The 23109-nt window shown below is 40.0% G+C and overlaps 1 protein-coding gene across 6 annotated transcripts in view; it reads left to right on the top strand.

The window, feature by feature from the left end:
* Positions 1 to 23109, top strand: part of SPATS2L (spermatogenesis associated serine rich 2 like) — a 125294-nt gene that overhangs the window by 26158 nt on the left and 76027 nt on the right. For 2 of the 6 annotated variants that reach the window (XM_030579693.1, XM_030579698.1), the window contains exons 2-3: positions 612 to 686; positions 10471 to 10598. The exons of 1 other annotated variant lie outside the window; for it this stretch is intronic. The gene's annotated coding sequence lies outside the window, so the exon portion shown is untranslated. Of the gene's footprint in view, positions 1 to 611; positions 687 to 10470; positions 10599 to 23109 lie in introns of those variants that run through there. 3 more of the 6 variants (XM_030579699.1, XM_030579696.1, XM_030579694.1) reach the window with 3 other exon arrangements.

Raw genomic sequence — 23109 nt, 5'->3', positions numbered from 1 at the left:
ACAGCTAGATTTGTGAAAGGCTGTCTGCCCTTCAGGAAGTTCGAGAATTAAGGGCTAATTAAGAGGCCAGTGTAGCAGAATGTGCTATCTCTGCTGAAATGGCTGTTCCAGAGCAAGTCATGACAAGGGTATGAGTGTCTGACTCAAGTGGTGATCGGACCAGTATAATCACAGTACAATCAAAGATGTCTGGAGTGTGGGCAATGAAGTTCCAAATTCTAGCCCAGGACTGCCCTCCCCCTCTAACTGCAGGGGAAGGATGAAGCTGATGAAGTACAGGTTTTTATTAACAGTGCAGGAAATCAATTTCAATTTATCCGTGAATGGGTGTACAAGTACAGACAAATTGTGGTTGCGTACATTTGATTTTGAGAAACTTCTTGTGTACATTTATATGCAAATTGGGAAGAGCTGTGGGCTCTTGGCAAACTGCCAACGTGGCTCTCAGCAAACTGCCAACGTGGCTCTCAGTTTAGGCACTGTGTGTGTCTGCATAAGGGGTTGGATGGCAAGTGCAATCAGGTTTTGAGATTTGCTCAAGAAAAACCCACCTGTGACAAGACAGCCAGAACAGTAAGCAGAAATAGTATAACTTATAATTCTTCTTGTAGTTTACAACTGTTGTAGAAGATACAGCCAACTGGATTATCTAGAAAACGAGAGAGAAACTGGAGCCATTCAGTTTGGTGAGACACCTGATTTTTTTCTCACTAACCACCTTACAGTTTACATAATGTTATAGAAAACTAATCTCTGAGACTCTTGACTCCACATTCACGTCATCCTCTACTGCTAATTACTTACTGTCATCTATTTTTTACAAAGCTATGAATTTAGAGACTGATTTTCAGACATGCTGAACACCTGCTATGTCTGCCGACTTCTGTTGTAGATGGTGCTCAGCACATCTGATAATAAGAACTCAGGGTATGTCTATGCTAGGAAAGTCCATCATGTTAGAAAACATGTTAGTTAACGCAATATTGAACATGACTTAAACATGATTGTCCTTGTCCACACTATGGGTTAAGTATGTTGGCTGGTCGTGCTTAGCCATAAGTTTGGTTGGTGGTGGGGGGACCGTACAGTTAACCGAGGCCAGTTGACATGTTTTAAAATACAATTATCCTTGTCCACACTAAGGGCGAAGCATAAAATTGTCAAAAGCCCCTACATTCTGTATTCAGAAGTGACCCATAGCACCTAATTGCCTCAAGCCACCATTGAGAATGGCACTTAGGCTCCTAAATCACTTTTGAAATTTGTACCTTAAGTCACGTTTAAAATAAGTCAGTTAGCAAGTGTTCTAACATGATGTATTTTCCTAGTGTATACATACCCTTAGTGTCTGCACAGAGCCTGAATTTGCATGCACAAGTGCATAGGATGATTGCTGGTCTAATCATCCCATTAACTCCTACAAATGAGAGATGTAGGAATGTTGTATGGCCCTTGATATGTCAATGTGATAAACAAGTAGCCCAATGAGAGAGAAATCTGCTAATAACAACAATTCCTTTATTATTATCTCTATCCTACTGCCATGCCGTTTATTTTTCATTTTACTGACCCATTAGACCATCAGTGTTGTCCTGATGTTTTCCAACATCAAACACCCACATCTTGAATACCGCATGCAGATCTGGTCGCCTCATCTCAAAAAAGATATATTGGAATTGGAAAAGGTTCAGAAAAGGACAACAAAAATGATTAGGGGTATGGAATAGCTTCCATATGGGGAGAGATTAAGAAGACTGGGACTTTTCAACTTGGAAAAGAGATAACTAAGGGGGGATATGATAGAGGTCTATAAAATCATGACTGATGTGGAGAAAGTAAATAAAGAAGTGTTATTTACTCCTTCTCCTAACACAAGAACAAGGAGTCCTCAAATGAAATTAATAGGCAGCTGGTTTAAAACAAACAAAAGAAAGTATTTCTTCACACAATGTGCAGCCAATGTGTGGAACTCTTTGCCAGAGGATGTTGTGAAGGCTGGGACTATAAGAGGGTTTAAAAAAAGAACTAGATAAATTCGTGGAGAATAGGTCCATCAGTGGCTCTTAGCCAGGATGTGCAGTGATGGTGTCCCTAACCTCTCTTTGCCAGAAGCTGGGAATGGGCAAAAGGGGATGGATCACTTGATGATTGCCTATTTTGTTTGTTCCCTCTGGGGCGACTGGCATGAGCCACTGTTGGAAGACAGGATACTGGGCTAGATGGACTTCTGGTGTGGCCCAGTATGGCCGATCTTATGTTCTTAAATGATGTTCTACCACAGGTGCCATTGCTGACTGTGAAAAATCCATTAATGCAGCCCTCAGTCATTGGACTCCGATTGCTGAGGCAGATGCAGGAAATGTAAATGTCTGCTCCAAGCTTTTATATACAAAGGCAACATTAAACCCAATCCCTGAACTGAGGGTGTTGTGCCTGCTCACTGCCCTACCAGGAGCTCCAGGAAGCATTGTGCCTTCTGGAGCTTCCAAGGATTACAGTCGCTGTATCACCCTTAAACAGGGTGCAGCATGTACATCCCCACAGTTGTAGCCCTGCATCCTCTGCTCCTTTGGCAGTGCTAATGTTGCCAGCCCTGAGCTCTCTCTGCACTCTTGTAATAGCAGGCAGACACTACATAGGTTAATGTGGAGAAGCTCTTTGATCCCTTTCCACCTTGTGTGCTTATGCAAGAACTGGCCACAACCTGGCCCTAAGCTTTTAAATCCTAAGAGACATGTTCTATAAAAAAGAAGTCCCTTTTTTCCCTTTCTTTTTTTTTTTTTTTTTTTTTTGGTGGGTGTGGAGGCAACTACCAGCTTAAACAGTTCCAGTCACTTTTCAAACCACAACTCCACCAGGAAAAATCATCTTTTAATATTGCGGATTTCAGTCAGACTCACCTAAGTGATCAGATCTGTCACTCTCCCCAGTGTAAATGTGCAACAGCAGGACATAATGCTAGAATCACCTTTACATCTGTTTAGCTTAGGCATTTTGTGATATGCCCATTGCCACAACATCTGTGTGCCATGTATACAAATTAGAAAGAAGCATTTCCATCCAAAGTGACAGTAATCTCCATCTGTCCGTTATGTATGCTATTTTCTTCATAGGAGTGGCACAAGTCTGTGATATGATCCAGAATTCTTATTAAGTAGTAGAGTTCTGGTTAAGTTAAGTACAATTGATGGGACACGTTATTTTGCTACAGATATGATTCACAGTTGTCACCATGATGCACATCACAATTACTTAGCATTTCACTGCTGCAGCAGGGATAGTACACAGATCTTCCTTCTCCAAAAGCACAGGTCCATGCTGCTTGAGCTAAGGGATGATCTCCATTAATTTTTAGCAGTACAGGGTTTGTGATGCTCAGGGAATGTCTACAAAGGAGCTGAGAGGTGTAATGCCCAGCTTGAGTAGTCATGCATGGGCTAGCACTGCTCGAACCAGTGTCGCCATGGCAACATGGGCAGTTGATCTGGCTAACCTCCTGGGTACAATCCTGTCCACCCCCCCCCCCCCCCCGGGATGTACTTTGGTGGCTAGCCCGAGCCGCCCCCTATGCCATCAAAGACACACTGCTATTTTAGGAACTAGCTTGAGCAGAGCCAGCCCATATACATGTAGCCAAGATGGGAATCGCACCTCCCAGCTGCTATGTAGATGTATGGTCAGTTGCACAGTTCTGATTCCATCCAGTGGAGGCAGTGGTACATATCTTGTAATTTCATCACAGTGTTCTATTTAATGTTAAACAACCTTCAGTTTATGGTGGGTTTGTTAAGTTGTCGTCATGGTAAAGCTGCATGAAAAATCTTGTCCTTTTCTATATTTTGTGTGTGTATAGGATAGAAATTGAAGTGACAAGGCATTTCACTTATTTATAGATCACATCACTGTGAAACCTAGGCACAGGCAGTTTGCAAAGCACCCATCACCATAGCACAGCAGCTAGTAGGAACAATTTTGAAACTACATTGATTTGTATTTTTTTTTATTGTATGTATTCTTTCCCACTTGGTGTCATTTCTGTTCATTTGAGTTGTTAGCTCCATACCCATTGCCTTACGGTGAAACCAGAAGTAATTAGGCTCATATTATATTGCCGCAGTCCTCGCCCTGTCCCTTTTTTCCTAAGTCTTTGAGTTTCTGTGAAGGTCTATCACGGTTTGCAGCTGAACGACATGCTGAATTTATATTCTGAGCTCATCCAGTACTTTGTGCAAGATGATCCTTTGAGGAAGATAGAAAAGGGCAGCTATTTAGAGGGAGAGAAAATGAATTTGATCAAGCTATAAAGTAAAATGCAGTAAAGGTTTATTTCTGTAACCACAAAAATTTGAAAGTGACTAGAGCCCAATATTTTTATCTCTTTGGAGAATATATTTGTTTAAACATATCAAGGATTTCTTTCTGCTAATCAGTGTCTGAAACCAGCCCATCTATTTCTGTCCTGTATGTATGAGAATGTGAGCTGAAATCTGTAGCAAACCAGATTAACTGTGAGTACATGATTCCAATGGGGTTTATAGGTTTTTAATATTTTAAGGGTCACAGAGGCGAAAAATAGTTTAATAACAGTCTTCAAGGCTGATACATTGACTTGGAACTCAATGCATCTGGGTTCACATCCCCTCTCTGTCACAGACTTTGTGTGTAACCCGTGTGCTCTTCCAGTACATATTCAGCTCTTGTCAAGTCTCCGCGTGTTGAATGAGTTATAAATCCAGTTTTTTCCTTTTTTCTGCTGTCTAAATTGCAACTAGAATGTGATTCCCAGCATAAGTAGATAGACTCACGCTAGCTCTGCTCGAGCTGGAATGCTAAAAATAGCAATGTGGACATTGTAGCACCAGCAGCAGCTTGATCTGGTCACCTGAGCTAAGACCCAGAGGGTTAAGCAGACTTTGACTCAGGCAGCTAGCCTGAGCCTCTGTTCATGCAGCATCATCCACAATGCTATTTTGAGCATGCTAGCTCGAGCAGTACTAGTGAGAGTGAGTCTGTCTGCTCTGGGAATTACTCCTCCTAACAGACATACCCTGAAAGGTCCACATGAGTTTTTATGAGCTTCTGCATCATGACAGCTGGGCAGGTCTTTTAGTGTATTTCACTTCATGAGCAATATGGTGCTCTCAGATGGGAGATTTAGACACACATTTTCTACTCCAGTCTCTGTGCATTTTCTACCCCATGGAAGGGATGATGTCCCTCTTTCAGTTAATCAAGCCACCATCCTTCATCTCATCCAAATCCCTCCTGAACATCCACTCCATGCACAGTCCCCACAGGAAGATCTTATAATGTCTTCAGTAAAATCAGAACTCTTTTTATTTCTGAGTCTGGGTTCCTGTCTTAGAATCATAGAAATGTTGGGCTGAGAGGGATCTCAAGAGGTCATCTAGTGCATCCCCCACACTGAGGCAAGACTTCTTAGCAGGGACTGGCTTTACGTTTATGTTGCACTGCTGAGGCTGAGAAGTGTGCTCAGGTGAAGAGTCTGTCATGAGCAGAAGAGCAGTCTTGTGGCCAAGGCACTGAACTGAGACTCTGAAGCTCTGGGTTCAGTTCCTGGCTTAGCCTCCCATAGACTTTGTGGACCAGGTCCTCATCTGGTAGAAATGAGTGTAGCTCTGCTGAAATCAATGGATTCTATCAATATATGACTTTGGCTAAATCACTTAAACCAAGATTTTAAAAAGTGAGTAGTGGTTTGAGTGCCCACACCTTAGAAGCATTTATTTTCACAGGGTGGATGCTCAGCACTTTCTGAAAATCAGATTTTTTCCAAAAACATTAGTCTGAAAACCTTGGATATAATCTCTCTGTACCTCAGTTCCCCATTGGTACAATGAGAATAAGAATACTTATCTACCTCACAGGGTTCCCATGAGGGTATGTTCTATAATTATAGGTTGCTATGGTGCTGGGGGCCATGTAAGTAGGTAAATAAATAATAGGAAGTAGGGAACAGTGAATATTGGAGGCAAGCTCTACCTCACATATTTAAGATGAGTATATTGCTTTATTTCAGAATGGTTTTGGGGTGATTTTTTAGTTGAATGTCACTCTAAAAAAGAATCTCAAGTAGGTAAAAATTCTGCTCTCGGATCTTCATCGTGGTGGTTTCTTGGCTACAGTGTTCTCCCTCCATTTCAGATTCTCATTAATATCACTAAAAAGAACAGGAGTACTTGTGGCACCTTAGAGACTAACAAATTTATTTGAGCATAAGGTTTTGTGAGCTAAAACCCACTGCATCGGATGCATGCAGTGGAAAATACAGTAGGAAGATATATATACACAGAGGACTTGAAAAAATGGGTGTTGCCATACTAACTATAACAAGAGTAATCAATTAAGATGGGCTATTATTAGCAGGAGAAAAAAAAACTTTTGTAGTGATAATCAGGATGGCCCATTTCCAACAGTTGACAAGAAGGTGTGAATAATAGTAGGGGAAAAATTAGCATGGAGAAGTAGGTTTTACTTTGTGTAATGATCCATCCACTCCCAGTCTTTATTCAAGCCTAATTTAATGGTGTCCAGTTTGCAAATTAATTTCAATTCTGTAGTTTTTCATTGGAGTCTGTTTTTTGAAGTTTTTTTGTTACAGTATTGCAACTCTGAGGTCTGTAATTGAGTGACCAGGGAAGTGTCCTCCGACTGGTTTTTGAATGTTATAATTCTTGACGTCTGATTTATGTCCATTTATTCTTTTGCATAGAGACTGTCCAGTTTGGCCAATGTACATGGCAGAGAGGCATTGCTGGCACATGATGGCATATATCACATTGGTAAATGTGCAGGTGATCAAGCCTCTGATAGTGTGGCTGATGTGATTAGATCCTATGATGGTGTCCCTTGAATAGATATATAGACAGAGTTGGCAACAGGCTTTGTTGCAAGGATAGGTTCCTGGGTTAGTGTTTTTGGTGTGTAGTTGCTGGTGAGTATTTGCTTCAGGTTGGGGGGCTGTCTGTAAGCGAGGACTGGCCTGTCTCCCAAGATCTGTGAGAGTGAGGGATCGTCCTTCAGGATAGGTTGTAGATCCTTGATGATGGAGAGGTTTTAGTTGGAGGCTGAAGGTGATGGCTAGTGGCGTTCTTTTACTTTCTTTGTTGGGCCTGTCCTGTAGTAGGTGACTTCTGGGTACTCTTCTGGCTCTGTCAATCTGTTTCTTCACTTCAGCAGATGGGTATTGTAGTTGTAAGAATGCTTGATAGAGATCTTATAGGTATTTGTCTCTGTCTGAGGGGTTGGAGCAAATGCGGTCGTATCTTAGAGCTTGGCCGTAGACAATGGATTGTGTGGTGTGGTCTGGATGAAAGCTGGAGGCATGTAATAGGTAAGTATAGTGGTCAGTAAGTTTCCAGTATAGGATGGTGTTTATGTGACCATCACTTAGCACTATAGTGTCCTGGAAATGGATCTCTTGTGTGGACTGGTCCAGGCTGAGGTTGATGGTGGGATGGAAATTGTTGAAATCATGGTGGAATTCCTCAAGAGCTTCTTTTCCATGGGTCCAGATGATGAAGATGTCATCAGTATAGCGTGAGTAGGGGCATAGGGGATGAGAGCCGAGGAAGTGTTTTTCTATGTCAGCCATAAAAATTTTGGCATACTGCGGGGCCGTGTGGGTACCCATAGCAGTGAGTTTTGCACACAGTTCAGAAAAGCACTAATGCACATATTTGAATTCATCCCTATGTGGAAAATTACTTAAGCATTTATTTATATCCCATAGAATTCAGTAGAACTTCAGCATGATTTTAAGCAATTTGCTGACTTGGGGCCATAGAGAGAAAAGCATGTCAGAGTTCCACTATGTGGATTTGGGAGAAGAAGTCTGAACTAAAGGTGGCCATTTGGCTTGAACAAGAAAAATACAGTATGTGTAATTCTATGACCACTTATAAACACACAGCTATTGTTGGCTGATCTCTTGTGCAGTTTTCCACATTAACAGTGAGGAACTACACTAGTTTTGAAACAGAAGAGCCTGTGTTTATAAGAAGGCCAGATAGATAAAGTCCTTCCTAAACTAACGTACGTTAAAAATTAAAGTTGTGCGATTACCTCAGGAAATGAAACAACAAAAAAAGCTGAAGCTGGGTGAAAAACTGAGTTCAGTTTTGTTTAGAACTTTGATGAGTCACTTCCTTATCAGTATCTCTATTCTTCCTGGCAACGTTTTATTTTTGACTCTAAATGCTGTATTAAATGAAAAATTACACTAGGGTTGTGTGACGCAAGAAACACAATAAGCACATCTCCTGTCGGATTTAAGTGATCGCACTTATGTCAAAATAGGAACTTGAACTGGGGTTTCACAAACACTTTATTAGGAAGTCACAAAGGTTAATGACATACTTAGTTCTTTAAGATGAGCTTTATATTTAGAATGTATACTGAGAATTTGCTCCATTGTTATTCATGGTCCCTCTTATTTCCTTTCTATGGACAGTGGTACAGATGGGTTTTTGTTCTTGGCAAGAAAGTATCACCGATGCTTGTGTGAATGTATTGTTGCCCAAGAATTTGCACCATAAGTGCTCAATTTGGGCATCTTCAAATCTCTTAGTGGGTCTGTTGTTGTAAGATCATCCAGTTGGGGAATAAAAACAATGCCATGTGCCACACATAACCAATTCACACAGTGCAAACATCAAATCGTGAATATCAAATGTGTTCACATATACTCGCATTGAAAAATTTGCAAGCAATCTGTAGGTTGAAGAAAAGATTCATTGAACAATTGTGATGAGTGAACTTATTTGTAGAAATACAGAAAGTCAAACTGCCAAACTGGGAGCTGCACCTCTCTTCTTGCAGAGTTCTCAGAGGGTTTGTGATTTAGAAGGCACAGTCCCTCCCTGACATTCAGAGGGAGCTGGATGCTGTACCATCCCTTTGGATTGTGCCACTTGTTCATCCCAGTGCACCAAGCCAGCTGTGCAGTACAGTGCAAAGGAGGTATAGCCATAGAAGGAATAGGAAGAAGCGCTTCCAAGAGTGTATGGACTGTGATTTGTCCCCCGCCCCAATGCAGGGTGCACAAGGGGCTAGAGGGAGGAAACATTCCTTGCACCTTCCCTCCAGCCAGCTCAGTGTGCTTGCACACAGTTTGAGAACAGGGAGATGGAATGAATAAATCATTCCTTGTTCACTCAGCTCTGGATGTGAGGGAGGAGGCTATTGTTCGGTCCCCGATAGCGAGGACCCCCCCCCCGACAAACTGCCATGGACGCAGTTCTGCTCTCAGGTCTGCTGTCCCACATTGCTCTCTCACTTTTTCATGGTTGAGACCTCTGCCCATCTAAGGAGAGCAGCAAACAGTCAAGAACTGCTGTGTGGCTATGGGAGCAGAATCTTATCCAAAGTAAATTGCTTGTCATGTGTGTGTCTTGTTTTTTCAAGTTTGTTAGTGTGAGAAAGTCCACGTACGAAGTAACCACAGAGAGCTGTTTCTGTTCAGCCAAAATTGTTGGGTCCATTGAGGCGAGCAACATGGCTTTGTTGTGTTCTGAATCTAACCACAGATCTCGTCTGAAGCCTGCCGCGCCAGGGCTGCGCAGCTCAGAAGTGGCTAAACCATAGACACAAACTCATAGCAGGGCTGATGAAGTGGTTTTACTACACGCTGAAGCCTGTTGTCCTGTCTGCCAGGACAGTTAGTTGTGAATGAAGACTTATACTACAAACTGCTTAGAATATTATCACAGTTCAAAAATAGTACTTGCCGGATTTAAGAGGAATTTGTGTGTATCGAGGGTCACAGCAGCAGTTTGAGCCCAATGAGAAAATGTGAATTACTGGTACAGGTTCTTACTAGAAGGTGGGGAGCCTGAGCTGCTGCTGAGACTCTGCAGAGCACTGGAACTGTGTTCTTCTGTTTGGTGAAATTTACCCATCACCACCTACTCTCTGAGTTATTTGGGGATTAAGTGGGAGGTGAGTAGGTAAAGTTCCACCTCCTCCCACCCTCACATACCTCCTTAGGGCTGCAGTGCAGCCCTTCTTTGGCTTTTATTACAGCGTAAGGCCATGAATCAAAGCTCATTGAAGTCCGTGGGAGTCTTTCCATTGAATTCAGTGGGCATTGGATCCCTAGCTTGAAGTAATAGCTGCTTCCCTTCTGCACCTCTTTTTGTGGGCCTCTGATGGATCCTTAGCTCCTCCTCTGTCCTGCCCCAAACTGCCCCCTCCAAGGCTTGCAGGGGGTGCAAAGACTCCCTAGTATAGCCTGCCTGCCTACCCCCTTCCCTGTGGAGAAATGTACAGCGGAAGTACAGAGAAATCTCATTTGCAACTGGGGAAGCAAAACCACAGTAAACTGAGGTTGCTTTGCATGAAGCTTTGTATACAACAATAAAAATAATTAGCCTTTATACAGTGCTTTGCATCCATAGATCTCAAAACCTTTTACAAAGAAATCAGTATCATTTATTCTTCATTTTACAGATGGGGGAAACCGAGGCACCAAGAAGGAAGTGACTTTCACAGGACCATCCAGCAAAGCAGTGGCAGAGCCAGGCATTGAACCTAGGTCTCCCGAGTCTCTGTCCAGTACCCTGTCCAAGGAGTTCTTGGTATGGCCCAGGGCACAGACTGTGTTTGAAATGGTGTAGCCATTTTTTGCTGTTGCCAGTTGCTTTCTTGCAATGTTGAGTATAGTTCTAGGGACAGAATGAAGTGCTCAGCACCCACAATTGGGGCCAGATTTTCAAAAGAGTTCAGCTCCTACCAAAACATCTACAATGAAGAGGCCAGATTTCCCCGAAGTACTCAGCATCCAGCAGCTCCCATATGGCCTAAGCACTGTTGCGAATCTGGCCTATTTAGATTGTCAGCTCTTTGGGGTAGAGATTGTTATTTCCACATGCTACACGTACACAGAGTAAACAAGGCCCTGATCGCAGCCTGGGCCTGTAGGCACTACTACTACACCACTAATAGCATTGGTAAATGGAAGCTGTGGGATGCTGAGCACTTCTGAAAATCTGGCTCCTAAATCCCCATGATACTTATATTGACCCTGTAATTTATTAAACAAAAATACTAGGGCTGTCAATTAATGGCAGTTAACTCAAAAAAATTAATCGTGATTAAAAAATTAATAGGGATTAATTGGAGTTTTAAGCACATTGTTAAACAATAGAATACCAATTGAAATTTATTAAATATCTACATTTTCAAATATATCAATTTCAGTTTCAACACCGAATACGAAGTGTACATTGCTCACTTTATATTATTTTTATTACAAATGTTTGCACTGTAAAAATGATAAACAAAAGAAATAGTATTTTTCAATTCACCTCATACAAGAACTGTAGTGCAATCTCTTTATCGTGAAAGTGTAATGTACAAATGTAGATTTTTTTTGTTTGGTTACGTAACTGCACTTGAAAACAAAACGATGTGAAACTTTAGAGCAGGGGTAGGCCACCTATGGCACGCATGCCAAAGGCGGCACACAAGCTGATTTTCAGTGGCACTCACACTGCCCAGGTCCTGGTCACCGGTCCAGGGGGCTCTGCATTTTAATTTCATTTTAAATGAAGCTTCTTAAATATTTTAAAAACCTTATTTACTTTACATACAACAATAGTTTAGTTATATATTATAGACTTATAGAAAGAGACCTTCTAAAAACATTAAAATGTATTACTGGTACACAAAACCTTAAATTAATTACAGCGAATAAATGAAGACTCGGCACACCACTTCTGAAAGGTTGCCGACCTCTGCTTTAGAGCCTACAAGTCCACTCAGTCCTACTTCTTGTTCAGCCAATTGCTAAAGCAGACAAGTTTGTTTACAATTTGTGGGAGCCAGCTTCTTATTTACAATGTTACCTGAAAGTGAGAACAGGCATTCACATGATACTTTTGTAGCCAGCTCATGCCAGATATAGTAAACATTCCTATGCCCCTTCGTGCTTTGGCTACCATTCCAGAGGACGTGCTTCCATGCTGATGACGCTCATTTAAAAAAAATGTGATAATTACATTTTGTGACTGAATTCCTTGGGGGAGAATAGTATGTCTCCTACTCTTTTACCCCCATTCTTCCATATATCATGTTATAGCAGTCTCGGATGATGACCTAGCACCTGTTCATTTTAAGAACATTTTCACTGCAGATTTGACAAAATGCAAAGAAAGTAACAATAAGAGATTTCTAAAAATAGCTACAGCAGTGGTTCTCAACCACAGAGCAGGTCTCGAGCAGGTTTCAGGGGGACTCTGAAGCATGGCTGGTGTTAGACTTGCTAGGGCCCAGGGCAGAAAGCCAAAGCCTCGCTATGCAGGACTGCAGCCCAGGGCCTGAAGCCCCACTACCTGGGGCTAAAGCCAAAGCCTGAGCAACTTAGCTTCACAATGCCCCCTGTGGAATGGGGCCCTGGGCAGTTGCCCTGCTTGCTACCCCCTAATGCTGGCCCTGTCTTTTACATGCAGCAAAACAGTTGTTGTTGCACAGCTGGGCTGTGGAGTTTTTATAGCATGTTGGCGGGGGGGGGGGGGGGCTCAGAAAGAAAAAGGTTGAGAACCCCTGATCTACAGCATTCGACCCAAGGTTTAAGACTCTGAAGTGCCTGCCAAAATCTGAGAGGGACGAGGTGTGGAGTATGCTTTCAGAAGTCTTAAAAGAGCAACACTCCAATGCAGAAACTACAGAACCCAAACCACCAAAAAAGAAAATCAACCTTCTGATGGAATCTGACTCAGATAATGAAAGCAAACATGCATCAGTCTGCACTGCTTTGGATAGTTATCGAGCAGAACCCATCATTAGCATGGACATGTCCTCTAGAATGGTGGTTGAAGCATGAAGGTACATATGCATCTTTAACGCATCTGGCACATAAATATTTTGTGACGCTGGCTACAACAGTGTCATGTGAACACCTGTTCTCACTTTCAGGTGGCATTGTAAACAAGAAGTGAGCATCATTATCTCCTGCAAATGCAAACAAACTTATTTGTCTGAGTGACTGATGGAACAAGAAGTAGGACTGAGTGGACTTGTAGACTCTGAAGTTTTACATTGTTTTATTTTTTAATGCAGTTATTTTTTGTACATAATTCTACATTTGTAAGTTCAACTTTCATGATAAGCAGATTGTATTACAGTACGTGTATGAGGTGAATTGAAAAATACTATTTCTTTTGTTTTATAAGCACAAATATTTGTAATAAAAAATAAATATAAAATGAGCACTGTACACTGTTGTGTTGTAATTCTAATTAATATATTTTAAAATGTAGAAAACATCCAAAAGTATTTAAATAAATGGTATTCTATTATTCTTTAACAGTGTGATTAATCACAAAATTAATTGTGATTAATGTTTTTAATCACTTGACAGTCCTAAAAAATACAACTGTAATTAAGAAAAAGCTATCCTTCTAGTTCAGGCATTAATATTCAGATGTACCACAGTCCATGTGGCAGTACAAATCTGGGTAGCAGCAGAAATAAACTGATCTACAGTTTGTGCTAAGCTAAAATCAGAGACCGTGTAAATTATTTTGAATGACTCAAATATCTGGATAGAATGACTAGTAGATAATATGCAGTTTGTAGAAATTTGGAGTTAACTTTGGTTTTTCAGTGGAAAAAATTGTTAGAGGGAGTGTGTAGTTTTTGTAGAGCAGATTTTTATATTTCACTGCTCTTTATCACCATGTTTTGCAAGACTCTTCCAGACACTTAGTGAAGAGTGAGATTCGAATGTTTATTTTGGCAAGCTCTGCTATGGAAAGTGAATTTTCTTTCAAATCTGGTTCTTTCTGAAATGCTGGGAGAAATCCTCTTCACGCTGAATATGAGAGAGGACTGTTTTACCTACTCTGAGTAGCTGAATCCAGCCACTAGCTGTGCACAGTTATGTCAGCGAGAGTTGCATATTAATCCTAGGACTGGAGACATATCCGGTTCATGCTGAATACTATACGAGTCAGATTTACTCATAGAGCGGAAGCCAGGAGAACCCATACTCCAGACCTCAGTGACAAAAGGTTCATCATCAGTGCAAGCTGCTCACAACTCTTGCTCTGCTAGGGGGCCCAGAGCTGGCTGGCACAGTCCCTACAGTGGATGGGCCTTCCCTGGTAGAGGGCAAGGGCTTGGTAAATCAGGCGATGACTGATTCATCTTGGGTAGCCTCTCTCAGGATGTTATTGGAGTAGTGCAGGAATTTAAAGCTGTTCTTCCCTTCAAGAACCCCAGGGAAGAGGTAGGGGCAATGGTTGTATCATCCCCAGCCCCCTGTTTACTGGTTCTAGGATATTATCTTGTTGGTGTGGGGGGATGGGAGAGGTGAGAGAACAGGACATAACTGATCACATTTTGGCTAGTGACTGAATATGAAGTAGTGTTGCATTTTCATTGGAGACTGCTCTTTTCCTTAGATTAAAGGCATTGTACAAGCGCTGTGGAAGAGAGGGAATGGATCAGGTAGTCCAAAAGGAAAAAGCATAGTCTGGAATGAAGGAGTGGTTGAGAGCACTGGCACCTCAGCTTAAATCAACTAAATCTACATTCTGGTCACTGCCCTGGAGTCTTCCTAGGCACATTTGGATGGCTATTGGAGGCAAACAGAAATCCGTGATCATATACCTTGGGAGTGGGTACAAAACCAAAGTAAAAATGAGGCTTAATATGGTACAGTGTGATTTAAATAAGAGAAGATCCCACTCTCTGCTTCAGTTTCCTACAACTGAGGTCTTGCATGCTGCCCTGAACAGGACATTTCTGTGTAGCCTTTCTGGAGCTGGGATGAATGGAGATGTGAAACTCTCTAAAAGTCAGGATGAGAAACAGAACAGGAGGGATTTTCAGAAGAGCCTTTGTGACTTGGAAGCACAAGTCCTGTTGACTTTCATGGTTACTTATGCTCCTAAGTCACTTAGGCTCAGCTCTTCAAAGCTGTTTAGCACCTAACTCCCATAGATTTAAATGACAGGCACCTAAAAGACCTTTGAGGATCTGGCATTAGGTGGTTTTCAGACTCTTACCCAGTGTTACCTAATGAAAGAACTGTTCCAAAAATCTTGTAGTACTCTTATGGGTCCTTGTTCCCATACTTGCTCAGAAAGCATAATAGTATTGTATCCTTTCTTAATGACCGACGAATAAAATATTGGGGTTTTTAAAGTAATAACAGAGGGATCAATAGTACTCATTTTTCAACCCATATAGAGAGTGACAAAGTTTCTACCAATCATTCTGTGCCTAAACTAACCCTAATAATGTTTCTTAAAACGTTTAGTGTGTTAACTAACTAAACATTAGATGTGTCCCTTCTTTTAACAAATGCTTGATTAATTTTTCTATAATAAAATATTTTATAAGCATATAAAGATTGAACTTCTCCATATTTTATAGATGTATTTTTGAAACACGACAGGGAGTGAGAGTTTGATTTATCACATTTTTTGTGATACCATAAATGGTCGATTTTTAATGTTTACAATATCATTAGAACCCCCTCAGTTTAATTTAAATTTTATTTCTGGTCTCTTGCCTTCCATTCATCTAGATATCATTATATGGGATACAAGATAAAATGCAGATTGATGAATTTAATATTTATCTTCAATACAGTTTTTACATTTTATCTGTGATTTTGCCCTGTTTGCTGTATTTTCTTTTTCCCTCACAAAAATTATCTTAACTGTGACTTTGGTCACTAGAGCAGAACTTTGAAAATGACAGGCAGGTTAACCTGACCTGCTGATCAATTCTAAGCACTCTGCCTGGTACTAACAAACTTTTTTGTGCTTTAACCTCTTGCACATACTTCAGATTCCACTAATGATTCTGCATGGTGACGGTGTTGTTTTGTTATTTAGAAGATAATGTTTGTACTTCACGGTCAAGGAGATACAGACAAGGCTTTCATTTCAGGGCCAAAAGACCAAAAACGTCAATAGCATTCAAACCCCCATATCAGGATCAGGGCCCCATAATGCTAGATCCTATACAAACACACAAGTAGACAAGTTCCCTACCTAAACCCTTTACTTTCAGCAAGATGTAACAAGTGAGAATGACAAGCAACAGGGAAGATGAGGGTAACAATAATGAGATTCACATAGATGGTGTGCATAATTTTATACGAACAAAATGTGTGTGTAATGCATATATATGTGTGTGTTCATATATATGTATTTGTAGTCTTCTGAATTGTATAGGGAAACGTGAACTTTTACTATATTGTGTGCCAGCTTCTGCATTCAAGTAAATGGTTGCAACAAATGACTGCAGGATCTGGCCTTGTGCCTGTGCTGTGTTTTACATTTCTCGTACCATAGTTTTATAATAAATAAATACTATTATGGCAAGAATAATGGCCAAAATTGTGCCCTAAAAGAATCTGAAAGGTTGCAGAGACATAAGGGTGAGAATTTGAACTGACGTATTTACAATTAAATGTGAAAAGAGAATTAACTTCTAATTCCAGGTATTTGTACAAATAATAAATACATAAGCCACCTTTGTTTTTATGCCAATTGCACAAGTGCAAGATGAATAATGACTGTGTGTTGCCATTTTTATTATTGCAAATGCAAACATATATTTTGCATTCTCCTGAGGTTGACTGTTCTCATGAGATTTCTGCCCTAGTGAGATAAAAGCTCCTGAGAATGATTTTTATTGATTTATTAAAGCAGAGCATCATCTCTGATATTTTTAAGGTCAAATAGTGCTTTCTGTTTAGAGGTTGACTCTTCTAAGTGCTTTTAAATTCACATGCTTACTCAGATTGTCTTGAAAATATGTGCCTCACAGGAGTCGTGGGTAGTGTTAGTGGTGCAAATTTGAGGGCATTTGAAAAATGGGTTCCTGAGACACAGCAGCTTCTTATACTGTTGTTTTTTATGCAGAGCTGGGCCACATAGCATGGCTCTAATTCTTCCCCAATGGACTTCAGACGCTCAACATTTATCTCAGCTAGTGCAGGGTACCCTCTGGCCCATTGAGAAAGTAATATTGAAAAAATTATTAAAGAAAGAGTATAGCTCTCCAAAGAGATTGAAATGCGCATGTGAAACAAGACTAGATAAGAGGGTTTGCAAACAGTCCATTGCAGCAATAAGTATACACTGCAGTCAGAGGTGTAATTGCAGTTCAGGTAGACATACTCTTGCTAGTTTTAATCTAGTTAGCACAGCTAAAAATAGTAGGGAATATGCAGTGACCTGGGTTTCAATGTGGGCTGTACTGGCCCTGATTATATACTGGTGTTGCTAACCTGCCCTGGAGCTCTCCCTGCAGCTGTGCTAGATAGATTAAAGCTATTGCAGGTGTGTCTACCCCTGCGGCGATCACACCTTCCATCACACTGGAGACATGCCTAGTAACTGGATAGCTCAAGGGGATAAGGTGTGGTCATGGAGCCTGAGCTACCTCCATGTATTGTAAATTTTAACCCTACCCTTGGCAGAAATCTGTGCGTGAGCTCCAGGTCTATTGTTACTATCCTCTAGTAAGTACACAGATATGTATTTTTTTTATTTTTGGGAAATGTGCCCTGCTAATTTGTACAGCTAATTTATTAGGGACTTGAACTTTTTTTCTGAAAGGTGATAAATTACACATGCTCTGCACAGATTCGTGAGCAGGGTGGATTTGATTTAATCAAACTGACTTAAATCACTAGTCAGGAAGATTTGATTTCATCATGGATTTCTACATACAAGTGCATTCTTGTTGGTTATTATAACCTTAATGCATATTTTTAACACCTCAGAGATAGATGTAGGTTTCATTTTTGGAAGGTACACAGTATACATTTTTAAAGTGATTTATTTTGAAACTTTTCAGATTAGTTTCACAGCTATATCAGAAAATGAATAATTGTTTGGTTATTTCATTTACCAAAGGTAATTGAAGCAGATATTTATGAAGTCATTGGGAGGCGAACTATCTCCAGTTCAACAGGTTAATCATTAATATTTGGAGGGTTTTCTTGCCATGCTGTATTAGAGAACATCACCAGATAGACATTTAAATTGTTTTATTTAACTAAAACAACAATGCTGTATATTCCTGATTGTCTTCTTCAACAGCAAACATAATATTTTAAGAAAACAAGCATATGAATTTTTGGATTTAGTTAAACATTGATTTTTTTTTTTAAATTAGGTTTGTTTTGTTAATTGTTTTTAACTAAAATAGTTAAATGAAATTCAAAAAAAAAATTAAATTGACTATGTCAGCCAGATCAACATGAGAAACTTAAAATATTGACTTCTGCAGCTAACTCAGTCATCTTCACCTTCATTTTCCTGTTTGTTCATAATCTGGAAAAGAAGAACAAGCTTTCCTGCTTTTTCAGGTCTCAAACGATTTCTCAATTTGGAGTGAATTAGTCCAAAGGAAGAAAATATTCTTTCTGCACTGGCAGAAGAAGCTGCTGCTGTTAAAAGTGAGATTATGACTTCAACAGTCTCTGAATCCAAGTGCTTATGTGACTTCCACCAGTTCACTGGTGTGACTTTCTTTAAAACATCATCAGCAAACATATCTTTCTTGAATGGTTCACCCTTAGCTCTGAAGTTTATTATAGTTGGCACTATGGAGGGATGATTGCTGGATGTCCATGTCATAACCAACTCCTCTTCTTCAACAGTTAAGGTTTGACTCTGGTACCGAGTATTGAGAATATAGTGCTTGTCCTATTCATTTTTTAATGCTTGTAATCTAACTCTGTCATTGCCTATTTCTCTTTTTAAGATCTCACTCAGTTCCTTCCAAATTTCAACAGCATCAGCAATAAAACAGCGATTTCCCTGAATTTTGTTCAAGGCTACAGAAATAGGCTTCAGAGTACTCAGCATGTTTTCAACATTCCTCATAAGTCCAATGTGGAGAACTTTGGCTGTGGCCATGCCATCTATTTTTTCACGATTTTGTTCACAAACTGTCATCAGATTAGGCCAGTTCTTGATATAATGCTCAAAACATTCCACTACTGAATTCCATCACATGTTTTGTAGGAGAGTTATCTTAGTTCCTCCCACTATTTTCAGAGCAACTGCTGCAAAGTGGTTGTTATGGAAGTATTTTGCAATTTCAGCATTAGCCTTTATTTCTGGAATACTGAAGTCTTTGGCTAGGAGATGCATCAAATGAGCACTGCAACCATATGTTATTAGTTTGGGACTCTCTTTATTCTCTTCTAAATAATTTCTTCTCATCTCGGATACATTTGCAGCATTGTCTGTGACCAAGCTGCATACTAGACATTCAAATTTTTTTTTCATGGTTTGTTATAGCTTTTACTGCTGCTGCTTGTAAGTATTCTGCTGTGTGTGCCTTTCCTGATGTATCAATTGTTTCTGTAAGAAAGTCATTCCCTTCTTTTGTCACACAAGCACACACAACAAGATCATTGTGGACATTGATCCATCCATCAAGACTCAGGTTAACAATTTCACCCTCTAGACCTTTTGCACACTGCTTAATTTCTCTTTCATACACTTTATCCAGCAATTTGCCTGTGACATCGGGTCTATTGGGTGGACAGTATCCTGGTCTTAATGACTGAACCGTGTTAATGAAGTGTGGGTTCTCAATCATACAGAAAGGAGAGTTTGTTGCATAAACAAACCAGGCAATTTTTTCATCAATTACCACTTTTTGTAATCTGCTGATTCTCATCACAAACTTATCTAAGGTTGTTTCTGGACGATGGAGATTTTTTTTTTCTTTTTGCTACAGGTGATGTACTGTGGCTATGTGACATACATGATGCGACTGAAACACTATCATTGGCAGATAACTTTGAAACTATAGAAAATGGTGGTGATCTTGAAGGAGGATAGTCTTCAGAATCCTGTATGTTGAGAATGGATTCTTCTAAACAAAATAAGTCAGTGCAGTTATTTAATTATTATTACCATACTGCTCATTTAGTAATACTTATTGCATTCACTGACACTCAGTACTACTTTAAAAGTGAAATTGTAAAGGAAGATCTGCCTATTTCAGCTATTTATTTTTTAAAACAACTACATCTAAAATGATAGTACCATAGAGTAACAACAATATTTTTTGCTCAAACATGAGAATTCAAGAATAGTCCAGAAGGAAGACAGGAAGTCCTGAAGGAAGAAGTATGAAATAAAACAGTTTACCAAGCTGAAGATCCTGCATGTTCAGACATGTTCTTTTCATCATCTTCAAGGCAGCTTCCTCCTGAGAAGGAACACTTCTCATGATGTTTCATTTGGGCAACCAGGCCTTGCATTTCTTTGTTGCACTGTTTGCATTTTGCATTCATGCTTTTACCCACAGATAGAGGAACTTCATTAAAATATTCCAAACTAGGTCTCTTTTACGGCCTGCTGCTGTTATAGGTTTTCCCTTCTAATGAGAGAATGGTAGAGTAGATCTCAAATCAATGAAGGCTACACTCAGAAAGACCTCAAGACTTCTGGAAAATGCTGCTCAAACAGTTTCACTTTTGTTTCTACTGCCTGTCCCTCCCTTCTCAAATTTATGTCCAGAGTTCTTCTCCTTGTCCAAATCTATTCCCCCCAACAATCTTCTATTCATTGAACTTTTTGAAACTTTGCACTTTTAGAGAGAGGTAAGAGATTGACTCTGTAAACAAATTTGCAGAGGGACAATAGGTTTGAGGTCTGTTATTTCTCACCTCCTATATTATTTATTTATTTTAAAACATTTTTGCTAACAAGCATGTTATCTCTGGAGACACAAATCCACAGTTTGAGAACTGCAAAACTAAGCATCTCTGGTGGTATCTTCTAGACTGAGCACTGAGTCCCATTGGGTAGATAGAAAGATTAACCTAAATAATCTATACAGTAGCCCCTGGAACCCTGTAAGATTGGGTCTCTAATCCATGAACTATTAGAACTCATTCACAAAACTTTTCTTAAACATTACATGAATATATTGTCTCATACTATAGAATTAGAATTTATAATCTCTATTCCATGATGCGATATCTTTGAGCTATAATGTATCTTAATGAAAACTATCTTTTAGATAGGTTTTTTCCTCAAAAAGCATTGTATCAAAAAAATCTGATTTAAAAATCTGATCTGCATGCAACAGGGTTCTGTTTTGGTCCATCTCTCATTGGTAAGATAGTACATTTAGGATATGTAAATTACAGTCACATAGGGGTCAGCATTTAGATCTGGACATGAAGGGATAATTTTGTTTGAGTTATTTAAACAAAACAGAGGTGGGGAATTGAGGAGTGATCCCCTGTATCATTCTGAAATAGGTGCATTTGACTGCATTTTATATAAGATTTTTGATAAATTTCTAAACAAAGATTTGATACAAGAAAATGTACCAAAGGCCCATATTCGTATTTATTTGGAATTCTGTACCAGTTTGACAGATACTTTGCGAAGATAATGTCTATGGAAATTATGCATGTGAATTGAAGGCCTTATATTTCCAGCTCTGCTGCCTTTTGTCATTACCTAAAACATATGGTAGACTACAGAGAAGACAGTCTAATATAATACACCTGGCATAGATAGCAAACTCATTTAAAAAGGGAATCTGATTTTGTAGAGGAAGTAAGCATGCAGAAGAAGAGAGCACAGTTCAGCCACTGCAATCTCATTAGATGTTTGGTACATTGTGTCTTGTATTTTGAAGCTGGCTCTGAAACTGTTTACACTTTGGTTTCCTGTATATTGTGTGCCAGGCTCTCCTAGCAGCAGCATTTTGACTGAGTAACTTGGAAATGATTAAATGACTCTTATTGAAAATACACTTCAGTCCTTCATTGATATACTACATGAACGCATTCTGAATAATAAAACTGCAAAGACTGCACTCTGCAGTGAATGGTGAAAGTCTGCACAAGCAACAGCTCTGACTTTCAGAGGTTGTACAGTCACATTTGGTAGGACTGAAGAATGGATTTATTGCACTGCTGCTGATAAAATTGTTGCCTACTGCCAGTTGTCTTTGTAAGAGATACTGCAGTAATAGATTATCAGACTTTTAAAAGGGAAAAGTAGGACAGCAGTCTGATATTGTTATTGAAGGACCAGGGAGGGGGATGGCAGCGAGAGAGTTATCCTGTGTGGCATCCAGGAGTGGGAGGTGCCTTGTCACAGGACGTGCAAAAGAAATTTGCTGGAAGAAAGTGGGGTTAGGCTAACACAGAATGCAGCAGATGCCTGAGGGTTTGTCTAGATGCAGGCAGTCAGGAGAGGCAAATCATATCAAATAATGTTTGAAATCAGTGCACATAAATTCATAGATTCCAAGGCCAGAAGGGACCATTGTGACCAGCTAGTCTGATCGCCTGTATACCGCGGGTCATAGAACTTCCCCCAAATAATTCCTAGAGCACATAATCTTGGTTTACAAATTGTCAGTGATGGAGATTCTACCACAACCTTTGGTAAATTGTTCCATTGGTTAATTACGCTCTCCATTAAACATGTATGCCTTATTTCCTGTCTGACTTTGTCTAGCTTCAGCTTCCAGACATTGAATCATGTTATACCTTTCTCTGTTAGACTGAAGAGCCCATTAGTAAATATTTTTCCCCATGTAGATACTTATAGACTGTAATCAGGTTGTCCCTTAACCTTTCTGTTAAGCCGAATAGCTTGATCTCTCTGAGTCTGTCACTGGAAGGCAAGTTTTCCAATCTTTTAATCATTCTCATGGCTCTTATCTGAACTCTCTCCAAGTTATCAGCATGCTTCTTGAATTCGGGACACCAGAACTGGACACAATATTCCAGAAGTGGTCACACCAGTGCCAAATACAGAGGTAAAATAACCTCTCTGCTACTACTCAAGATTCCCCTGTTTATGCATCCCAGGATCACATTAGCTGCTTTGACCACCACCAAATTCAAGCATGTTAAACAACCATCTGGCTGCTTTTGTTCAGAAGTAAAGTGGCATTAGTTCACTGTAATTTAGAATTAAGTTACAGCAAACAAATGCTGCTTTACTCCTAAATGAGAGCGAGCATCCAGAAGGCAGTTTGTGACAAACTGCTGTAGATACCCAGAGCTGTGAGACACTGTGTTGCACCTCTCTGCCTCGGCAAGTGGGAGCTTTGCTGCTGCTAAGA

Source organism: Gopherus evgoodei, chromosome 11 (genome assembly GCF_007399415.2).
Source record: "Gopherus evgoodei ecotype Sinaloan lineage chromosome 11, rGopEvg1_v1.p, whole genome shotgun sequence".
In the NCBI taxonomy this organism is placed as follows: Eukaryota; Metazoa; Chordata; order Testudines; family Testudinidae; genus Gopherus; species Gopherus evgoodei.
Note: the sequence above shows the minus strand (reverse complement) of the source record. Positions and strands in the feature narration are given on the sequence as shown.